This window comes from Grus americana, chromosome 2 (genome assembly GCF_028858705.1).
Source record: "Grus americana isolate bGruAme1 chromosome 2, bGruAme1.mat, whole genome shotgun sequence".
In the NCBI taxonomy this organism is placed as follows: domain Eukaryota; kingdom Metazoa; phylum Chordata; class Aves; order Gruiformes; family Gruidae; genus Grus; species Grus americana.
The window spans coordinates 118644241-118654969 of NC_072853.1; the positions used below are offsets into that span (position 1 = coordinate 118644241).

Here is a 10729-nt window from a genome sequence, read left to right on the forward strand (position 1 = left end):
AGGTGAACCCTAATACAGATCATCTGCTCGCCAGAAGCCATCTCTCGCCTTTCTAGAAATGCCTCTCCCTGCTGCCCACACTCATGCTTTGAGAGCAAAACTGCTCTGGAACCACTCATGTATTCTTCTCTCTTGTGAGGTGTCTGGGAGATCTGGGCATAAAATCCAGGGCACGGCTGCACGTTGAGTAGTACCATTTTCACCTTTCTCTAGCTCTCTGTGTTGCAGCAGCTGCTTTGTTTTTCGTTAAGTGAAAGGAGAAATTCCTTAGCTATTTCTCTTGATGTTTGGTTTTTAAGTTTTGGTTTTTTTTAAAAAAAACATCTATTGCTGCATATGCTTCACTTTTCTATTTTATTCCCTTTCTCCCAATTATTTTGAAAAGAATTGCCATGGCCACATTCACTTAGTATTTCTGGTATTTTGGGATTCCAGACTTTAAAACGTAAGTCTCAAATACCAGCATGAGCTTCAGACAATGAAATCATTAGCTTGAAAGAAGGTGCTGAAGCTGTCCATCAGCAGTAACATTTGCTACATGACAGAATGCATAGAGCTAAATATACAGGAAAGAAAATATTTTTTTGGAATTCAGGAAATTACCACAATGATAGTTATTAAAAAGTTAAAAAAAGGAATAAATAAAATGTACTTATTGGAGCATTCTGAGTACAGCGATGGGCCAGTGAAATATATTCAGTATTCTCATCAAGAACACTATAATGTGGTCAGGGTGTAAAGGTATCCCAGCTCAGGGCGTATTTGTTCAAGAAAGCATTTAATTTGGAGATACTATTTCTGAATGACTTGTTGGTGTTATAATTGCTTCAAGCTTCTAATTACTTCATAGCTTAAGTGAAATTACTTCAGAGGAAAATATTGGTTTCTTTTAGGTCTATACCATGGTGTAATTTAAGAACAGGTAAACTTGAGCTCCAAATAAAAATTTAACACAATTACTCCTTATTTTGCTAAATACTTTCTCATGAATTGAGTATTTCCTGCAATCAACACTCATCGCTCTTGCCCTCTCAATGGGACTGGAGCACTTACGCACAGTTCAGGTTTTATACAACAGAATTTGATTGAAACCATGTCTCCTCTCTTCTTCCTGTTGCACTTTAAGGTCCTGATCCACGGCAGTATTCAAACCTAACTTTGAACATCTGAGTAATTTCATTGTCTTCACTGGCAGGGCTGTCTAGACTGTTCTTCATGCTTTCTACAACCATACACTGCTATTCCACATCAAAACAGACAATATCATATCACGAAAAAGGAAATCACTCTATTTTTATGGAACTAAAACATATAAAATGGAAATAATAAAAATACTCCTGACTTTCCTCTGGATATGAATCTACACACAACTGCTATGACGGCATCTCTGTCTGTGTTGCTACAGTAAAGAACTATAGAAGTAATGCCTGACTTTCTTGTCGAAGGTTAGAGACAATTGTCATTACCTCATCTTCTTTCATTTCGCCCACTGTTACAATTCTCCTTCAGGAGGAGAAGCAGGGAGGGCTGACATACCTGTTGCTCAGCACTGACAGATGTCTCTGCTATTATTACAAGCTCAATCATAATTCAGTTGCTCGCAGTATGTTACTATATCATAATCTGGATCTAATGAACCTGCAGATACATTGAAAGAAAGAAGGAAGGAATAAATATCAACTCTGTTTTGCAGATAGGCTGGTATCAATAAATATCCAGATTTTTTGGATATGTCTAGGCAAACTTAATTCATGTGTTTATAAATGCCAGATGCAGAGGACATTCTGAGTGCAAACTACTGCAAACTGGAAAAAAAGGCACCTGGTGACTCGGCTGTATGGCCAGTTTCCTCAAGCCGCTCATTATTAGCCCTGCGCTCCTTGTGACCTTTCCTGGCTCTCTCCTGAGCACAGATGAGACTGCAATGGGAGGTCGGATGCTTCTCATCACTCTCACCTTCCACTCCCTTGCTCGTTTTCGGCTGCAGAGTGAGTCAGTTTGGGAGGGATGTTTCTTTATGTTATTAAGGAAAAATTAGGTAGGTTACACAGTTGTGTAGGGTTTAATGATCTGGAGGAACATAGTAAGGTCTCCTGGCAGCTAAGATGGTGCAGTTGCTTTTAAGGTTTGCCTGCTGCAGATTTAAAGCTGCGGTTACAAAGTCTGTGGTATGGGGGAGCAGAGGATGCCCCACAGGGAGCTAACTGTTTTGAGAAACATGCTGAGGGGATGCAGCCCCCTTTAAAATACATTTTTCCAACATGTGGTCACATATCATGTGCCACAACCCCACTATTTTAGGCACAACTGCGCAGGATTGAAAATCGTCCTTATAGTCATACGCGGAGACATACAAACACGGCAGGTGGGCTATGGCTGGCTCGGAGCACCGCTCTCCTTCCTGAACAGTAATGTCTCTTACTGCCTGGCACAGCCAGCCCTGCCACGGCTGCTCTCCCGTGCCTGCAATGTGAAGCCCTTTGTGGAAGGGACTCTCTTTTTCTTGTTCTTCTGCATAGCAGCCAGCCCTTCGGCCAGCAGGTAAGGTGACGCAAAGCCTTTCCTTTTCCATATCTGATGGCAACAGATCCACGGCCACGGTGCAACCACACGCAGGTCTGACTTGCTGAAATGCTGAATTATGGATGAATTATTTCAAGTCGAGAAGGGAAGACATTGCAGATCCCCTGGGAAAGGATGTGTCTGGGATGAAGCTGCTGGATTTGTAAACTGCATAGGGTCCACAAGCTGGAGGTTATATCCTCCTGACACTAGCTGTTCATGCAGAGAGATTGAAAGCAACATAGTGAAAGCAGTGAATGACATAATCAAATAGCTCTTAAGATTTATCTACAGCATTTTGTTATTTATTTGGGGGGGGGAGGGGGAGAAAGATGATTTGTGCATTAATAGCCAAAGTGGGTGAAACTATTTCTACAGTCCTGCCCTTCCCTTTTCTTCCTGCGCTCATTTGTGTATCTTTCTTTGTCTTCTGTTTAAAGAAGTCCGTGACCACCTCTTCTTGTTAAAATGGGAATAAGATAGCAATTGCCAATGAACTTAGCAGGCGCTTAGAAAAGACTTTGGAGCAAGAAGGGAGATTGGGGTTTTGAAAGAAGCATAAAGAAATTTAAGCTGGCACATTACTCCAACTGCTTTCCACTGAGATATGGTCACCTTCCCATAGTCCTTCTTGTACCATTCAAGGCCATTCATGGGAAGGGTAAATGCTAAATTCATCTCAAACTTGTAGAGCTTAACTATGTGTCTTGGTACTACTCCTCTCTAAAAGGCTATATGATGGCTTTATACTGACTATTAAAAGGAAAAGTCACTTAAGGCAAACTGCATAGGGAACAGCAGAAAAAAATGCGCATATATGGCTTAGCTGCATTTGTTACCATGATCATCTTTTGTTGCTATGGAGAAACAGGTTTTATATACGTGCCAACACAGTTGGATAAGTGCCAAGCTACCAACTATTACAGAAATTTCAAAGATGAGTGGCAGAAGTTTCTCTCCTAAATGGGGGATTTTGAGGGACAGAGTACATTCATCTCCATTTGTCAATTTAAGGTTTGCTCAGTCATTTGAAATCACTAGATCTTCAGCACACCTAACATAATTAACTCCGCCTGCAGTAATTATAATGAAGTCAACAGAATTCTCAAGTTTATGACATAATGTAGCTATTGTGGTGCTAATTTTTTTTAATTTGATAATATATTCCAGCAGATGCCACATATTAGAGCTCTTCTTTTCTCTCTCTTGGCATTGTCTAACAAAACAAAAAAAAGGCAAAAGGCAACATGGAAGACTGCCAGGAAAAAAGAAAAAAAAAAGAAAAAAAAGAGAGAGAAAAGCAGTAAAAGACTACCTAAGAAAAGTTAATAACGCACTGCCACAGTGGAGACAGAGTATTCAGAAGGCACTGATCACATCCTCTGATCTCATGAAATATTATGTGGTATTTCTTAAAATGGGTTTTTCAGCTTTCAGGTTTATATTTTCAAACTTCCTTCACACCTTTAGAATAGAAGAGGTCATTTCTGAAAAAATAAATCTTCTTCAAAGTGATACCACAATGCAGAATTAAAAAAAAAAAACCAAACCCCAAACCCCTTAGTGCTACCTTAGTCCCCCCAAGAGTTATGGTAGCTGGCGAGCCTGAAACAACGGCTGTTGAAGATGAAGCACCTGGCAAGTCCCATGTCTGCAAACAAAACATGGTGTTAATGCAGATCCAGTGTCAAGTATTCCCTGGATTTCAGGAGGCTGGCAAGAAGTGCATTCAGGTGCACAGGAGTTTGTGGAGAAAGGAGACTGACACAAGCGCACAAGGCAGTGTTTATTTTAAAAATGTTAGCAAGAACACAGGAGAGCACATTCTACCTAGTTCTCACTGCCTAACCTGGAAAATGCAGATTTATTCTTATCCACATTTTCCTTTATCAATGCACCTCTGATTTGGGATCAGGAAGGAAAATGCCTTTAACAAAGGGCACAAGAAATGTCGTTCAGCATTTCAGCAGACAGGACGGTGGTCTAATCTCCTGCCAGGGTGCTGCTCCCACAAAACCAACAGTCTCACAACCTTCTGTCTTCCAACACTGCATCTTGTGATCCCATCTGCCATCAGCCGGAGCCACACCGTAGCTTGCTGACTTAATACTCATGCTGGCTGAGTGAACATACCTAGAGCTGTCTGCAATGCAGAAGAGACCCTACCAAGAGTGTAACACTATTGCATTAAGCAGAAGGAGTTCAGTTACCTGCAGCCTACCCGCTGAGCCTCCGCCGAGCCCTTTGGAGGGCTGAATGGCTGGGGTGAAGCTGCTGCTGTCGCAGCACAGCAGTTGAAATATCCATGGCAGTTACTTGCTTATCAAAAATAAAATTCACTTTTTTTCTCTACATTTTTTTGCCAGTGACTTAATCTCACTCCCCTGCTCATTTTTTTCCACAGCAAACTCCCCTCCCAGGGAAGAACTGGCATCTCTAGAAGAAAGCAGAAAACAACCGATAACAAAGGGCCCTGTTTTCCAGGGAAGATGACAGTCACCATTTTGGTTAATACTCAAGGCTGAACCAGGACATCCAAAGATAAAAGCTTGATTTGGAACAAAGACACAAATAAAACCGGAGCTGGGAGCCCAGATCAGATTAAAGAGGTATAATTTCCTTATCAGTTTATCCAATTGACTACTGAGTTAAATATTCCTGTTGTTTTCTGACATTTGTGTGAACTGTCATCTCAGGCATGTATTTCAGTAGCATTACTAGCTCAATATTCAGAGCTGCTTTACTATAGTGTGCAGCTGACTGCATACTTGAATGCTAAATAGGTAAACATTTAATAAAAAAAAAAACAACTCGACTCTAAGAAGTAGAATGACAGTAAACAGAAAACAAGAACCAAACCCCAGAGCTGTCCTCGTAAATTCCCTCAAACTCTATAATGACCTGGTGAGCAATCGGTGGTTACGTGACATACATTTGACAGCTCTACCTAGTACCGGCTGGGCCACACTACTACTAGTCTGCAACTTTGGCTCCCAATCTCCAGTCACTGCAGCGGCAACTCCTGCGTTCCCAGCACCATATCGGAGCGTCTCCCCAGCTCCCTGCACTGCAGCCCAGAGGCCATCCGTCCTCTGACCTCCAGGGAGCTGCTGCCCACCCTCAGCCCCACAGCACTGTCAGATGATGTGACCACCTGAGGGGCAGGGAAGAGGGAGTTGCAGGCACATCCGAAGCACACAAAACAATCCCGGGGTAAGAAGTAAAGCACTAATGTGGGGCATACAGAAAACATGGTCTAGCTCAGACAGGAGTTGCGGGCTTGATGCAGGAATTAGTCGGTGAAATCATATGTCCTGTGTTATGCAGGAGCTCAAACAAGATAAATGGTTCCTTCTGGCCTTTGTATCTGTGAATCTATAATTGGGCACTTTGCTGGTGGTACAGCACACTCCTGTAGCAAAGATCTCTTCTTGAAAGAAGATCTCAAGATCTTCTCTCGAGAGCAGTCTTGTGCAAGGAAATCCAGTTCAAGAGCACAGGCCTCCTAGGATTACCAGAGGAAACATTTGCCTAGGTAAAGAAAAGACTCTAAATCACAATTAGTAACATGCTTGGTGATTCCCATGGGAATTCCCCCTTCCCATTCCGTACTTCCACCAAGTTTATCCAAGAAATAATTAGAGGAAGTGATACATATTTAATTAAATCAGTATCTCAGTGGGAACTGAATGACTCTGGAGATCATTTCTGGTGATGGGAAATGAAGACTTTCCCTGCTTTTATTTATCCCAGACAAGCATCATGAGTTGCTTTCATGAGAGTTTGTGAGTGATCTCAAGTGCTGATATCCAACTATTTGAATGAGCACTTTATGTCACCTATCACCCTTCCTCTAACTCCTTGTCTCTCAGGTCACCTTGACTTTCTGCCTTATCACAAAAGACTTGAACCTCTGCCTTATCATTGTATGACTGACAGATCCTATCACATAATGAGCACATATCTGGTCACGAGGTTGTTGGTACAAGCAGGGCCTTGTCACACAAAGGGTACAAAGCATGCGACAAAGGCATTTTAGCCATATGACAGATAGTATTTGCTTATGTGACAGGGGAAGAAATACAGGATCTTGGAAAAGAGGCAGTTGCAAATAAAGGTGGCAAGAATTGCTTCCAGCTCACCAAAAAGTTATTCACCTTGCAGCCTGCTTAACAGATCTCCACCCTTTCCTTCTCAGGGCTGGATGCCCTGATATATGGCCAGCGCTTGGGCCATAGCCTGGAAGATTTTTTGGAAAGCCAACCTGGCTGCTTCAAATGAAATGAACCTCCTGGATTGCAAAGCGCATATACAACATGGCTTCCCAGTGCCACGACGAACGCAGCACGCTCAGCTAGTTTTACACCTCGCTTCTCTGACCCAAAGCTCTGCTGATTACTTAGGATGAGAAAAGTGGCTGTACCACAGACAAGGTTCTCACCTGCAGTCCTGAGCAGCACCTCAACAACACGTAAAACAGTTTTACTACTGCTCCGTGAACGAGTTGGAAACGTGGCCAAATATCTCTGGTTGGCCTTGGCTCCCTCCCGGCCACCAGGTTCACAGGACACTGATGGAGGTGTTGCTGAAGGAAGAGGGCAGCAGGGCTGTAAGGATGAAGAGGAGCCAGCTGCGGTTCCCTGCTGTCAGGGAAGGCAGTGCAAGCGTGGAGCTCTGGAAAGAAGGACGTTTGATCCACCCCTCTCCCAAATGCATTTTCGGACATGACTGGGTTAAAGTCCCATGGAAGCCATGTCCTGAAACCAGGCAACGTAAAGGAGGAATTACAGCATGAAAGGAAGGGGAGAGGAAGGCATTGTTTGACACATTACAGCGTATATCTTTCTCTCAGACACACAATTAGTATCATAAAATTCACTGTGAATAATATTTACACCCACGATCAAACTGCTCGACCCTTCTCTACACAGAAGAAATCACAGCTTTGCAAGACCTATAAGACTACATTGAAATCAAGACCAGCCTGGAGCTTACTGAAACAAGATCTTTACACAAGATGTGCTTAAAAAACACTAGTTGCGACAAGTGACAAAAATGCAGGAATATTTATGTAATTTTCTGTAATATCTCTTGACTTGGGCACTTGCACTGCTATCCCCAGTGGAAGTTCAGCACCTTGTCACTGAAGCACACTACATTATTCAGCAATCACAAAAGAGAGAGAGAGAGAAAAACAATGCTATTGCTCCCAAGGCTGGGTCGGGTCATCACTTTAAAAAATCACCACTACATTACCAGGAGTGCAGACAGGACACAAGCTATGTCCAAAGGTATAACAGAAAGAGCAACTTGGCCTAGTAGAAAGCACTCAGGAATAGCTCAGAAGCCTCCATTGCCATTCAGGTGCATTTCAGAGTACGAATTAATTAGCAGGAGGCTTTCAGAAAAGAATTGAATCCTTTATTGGCAGTTCTCAATGTGAAAGCCCTGTCACCACGGCTGAGAAACTGACTCAGAAATGAAAATGAGGAAGAGACTGCCACAATATCCAACTCCCCCTCCAACACCAACCTATCAAGCCAGTCAGCCAGCAAATTCTGCTTTTAAATGTTATTGGTCACATACCATTATGTAACTAATATCGTGTCATATTACTCCAAACTGCACCCTGTTGTACACCTAAGTGACAGAGCATCTCTTAATGTAATGTGGAGTGAAACAAATACAGGAAGAAAAGGTACTGACTTGTGGATTTCAGCCTGCTACCAATTTACAGAGTGATTATCCAAACTGATTCTTATTTTTATTTTTAATATGATTATATTTCCCTCTACCTTCGCCTTCCTCTACATTCATCTCTACAGCTCAGATGCTTTTTTTTAATTCACCGAACAGATGCAAAAGCTGATATTTCTCTGCCCACATTTCTCTAGCAAAACCCTGCAACCTTGTGCTTAATGAGGAAGAGTTTTAATAGAAGGATAGAGAGGTTAAATTGGCTAACAGAGAAAAAAAGAACTGGATAAGAAAAAGATCAAGTTTCCATGGAAACAGAGCCACATCCTATAATACTCTTGACTTTATGCATTTATTTATTTATTTCAGCTATATCTGTTTCTAAGCAATAGGTTAGAAAAATGTCCAGGAATTCAGAATTGAGAAAACTCTGTTTTTAAATAGGGGTCCAGACCTTCATTTGCTATAAATCAGCACAGCTTTGCTGAAGTCAGCATGGCTAATGACACCATCATGACTTACACCACTTAAGGATCTGGCCCAAGTGCCCCACAGGGAAATTAAAAGTATGAATATGAACTGTGAGACAAGAGATTAGTCTGAAGATCTGCAGGATAAGGAAGCTACCAGAAATCACCACGTGGGATTATAGGGGGGTTTGCAAATAACTGCCATCCCTTGAGGTGACTCTTCAGGAAGGATGGGTTTTTATGTAGGACCCCTGGTTGTACAAAGAGGGGAAGGGAAGGCGCAGACCTCAGCATGCAGGTAGACAGGCAGCAAGCAGGTCTGGCTAGCCATGCAAAAGATAACACAGGATTAAGCTGGTTTACACCTTCGTTTTCCATCCTAGCCCTAAAATATCTGTGAAGAAGAAAGAGAAAATGTTCTTATGGTTTTAAAGATATGTTGATGGAACTAACTTTCATTTATCCATTAATCAGTCACAGCTGCATGCGTATTTCTTCTTAAGCATTTAATGGTGTGATGTGGTATTTCACGAAGAACAACATATTTCAGTTTTACCTGTGAGTAGGTGCAGCATTGCATTGCGCAGATGCACTCAGAAGAGACTTTGGAAACTGCAGCTGCAGGCCGACGAGTTCAGCAGGGTTTTAAATTCCTTTCTGCAGAACTAAAATAAAAACAACATCCAGTTTTGCTAGAGTTGAACATGGCCAAAATGTGACAACAGAACTGTTTCCCACCTCCCACGCTTGAGGCCGCGAAACGGATCTCACACCCCACGTGGAGTTTTTGCAGCTGAACTTTATTTTCCAAATGAGTTCAAACTTAAGCCCAGATCTGCTGAGAAAGTTGATTTTTGGAGCCTTCGAAACTCAGCTGCAGATCTAAATCGTCTGGCTCTGGCCTGTCTCCTGGGTTTGTGTGACCACCTAAAGGTAGGGGGGAGTGATGTAGTGTAAGGGGCACTGACCTTTAAGATGCACGATGAGCGGGAATCTTGCTCTTCACATCCGCACTTGTCTATCTGTGCATGGAGAGCATAACAAGACCAGGAGCCTTATTTAGTCTTTTTTCATCCCAGTTCATCTGGCAGAACTTGGAGAGTTAGTCTGATCTGGAAAAAGAATATAAAAGACTTTTGACTTACCTTCTCACAAAGGAGGAAAAGCGATTTCTTACAGCTCCATAAACCAGAAACATACAACCAGGGAAGGATATATGTCCTTGTGCTGTCACTTCAGGGCTCTGTTTTCTCAAGCACCACAACTCACCCTTCTATAGTGATGGCCATGTGTCAAGGACATTAGTGTCACTGCAGAAAAGACCCCAGGAAAGTATTTGGCGTAAAACCCCAATCGTAAAACAGCGGGCACGGCTCACCCTGTCAGTCAGCGTGGCTGGCTGATGCAGTTTGCTGAGCCCGGCCAGGGTGGGAGCCTGGCAGAGCCCCCCCCAAGGTCTGCTGGCTCCGACTCCTCTGGCAGGAGCCGTCCACGCTGCCCTGGCTGCCCGGCAGGCCAGTTATCAGTACCCTTCATTTAAACAAGCACCTCTACAGATCCGGAGCACATTCATTTTAGTGTTTCCCTCTGACAAGAAGGTGAAGCATCTCTTACGTGCGGCAATGAAGGCAGTGTCTGCCGCGGGGGCCGGAGGAGCCAGGCAGAAGGAGGCACAGCGGGGAGACCCCTTCGCCCTAAAAATCAAAGGGCTTGTAGGAACATTGCAAACCACCACCTCAGCCACACGCAGGCAGGACTCAACTTTTTTTCTGGCCACTTTCTCCCTGTGATCAAAGGCGACAAAGAATTCCCTTTAGCAGAAGAGGCGTGCGAAGGGTTTCCTATCGACTGGCTGCCTCAGCTACTGTCTCCTCTTCTGCGTTTCATCACTTCAGGGGGGAGAGAGGGAGACAAGGAGAGAGAAAATACTGAGGAAACCCTACTCATATCATTCTCTCATTAAAACTGGATTTTCATTGTAAAACTGCATGCGCTTTTTT

General features: G+C 43.1%; 1 long non-coding RNA gene across 1 annotated transcript; it reads right to left on the reverse strand.

Annotated features, from left to right (window-relative positions):
• Window positions 1-9285: 9285 nt before the first annotated feature.
• On the reverse strand, window positions 9286-10513 carry LOC129203122 (uncharacterized). The gene is made up of 3 exons (XR_008575919.1): window positions 10344-10513; window positions 9698-9841; window positions 9286-9394 (listed from the first exon to the last, which is right to left on the reverse strand). It is a non-coding gene; the product is annotated as an uncharacterized LOC129203122 (long non-coding RNA).
• Between the last annotated feature and the right edge of the window lie 216 nt (window positions 10514-10729).